Source organism: Geospiza fortis, unplaced genomic scaffold (assembly GCF_000277835.1).
Source record: "Geospiza fortis unplaced genomic scaffold, GeoFor_1.0 scaffold524, whole genome shotgun sequence".
In the NCBI taxonomy this organism is placed as follows: domain Eukaryota; kingdom Metazoa; phylum Chordata; class Aves; order Passeriformes; family Thraupidae; genus Geospiza; species Geospiza fortis.
In genome coordinates, this window is record NW_005054437.1 from 965,272 (window position 1) to 965,820 (window position 549).

The window sequence follows — 549 nt, forward strand, 5'->3', positions numbered from 1 at the left end:
CGGGAGCCGGAGCGGAGCCGCAGCGCCGGCCGCGCACGGAGCAGTGTTATCGTACAACAGTGCAATGTATGACGTTCTGTATAGAAATGTATTATGCCTAATGTGAGTACACTGGCCAGAAGTGTAAAGCTTTAAAAGTCATTTATAAGAAATGTTTAATCTCTGCTGAGCTCTCAGTGCAAAAAAAGGAAAAGTTAAAAAAACAAGTGTATATTTGTACAAAACTTTTTTTAAGAGTTATACTAACTTATATTTTCTATTTATGTCGGAAACGTGGATAACTTTGACATCCAATAGTCTTTTTTTCCTTTGGTTAAGCCAAAGGGCACTATATTTGCTTTTGTTATTCACAAAATGTAAATTTACTTTTATAGTGGATTTTTTTTTTTGCATTCACAAGATGTAGCTATGAATCAAAATATTTTTTAGACTTTACTTGAAGACGAATCTGTTTCAATGGATCCTGAGCCGGTCTGTACCACTGCCATTGCAAATAATGCCACAACTTCAATAATAAAATTAAATAAAAGGAAATGGCCTCAAGCCTGC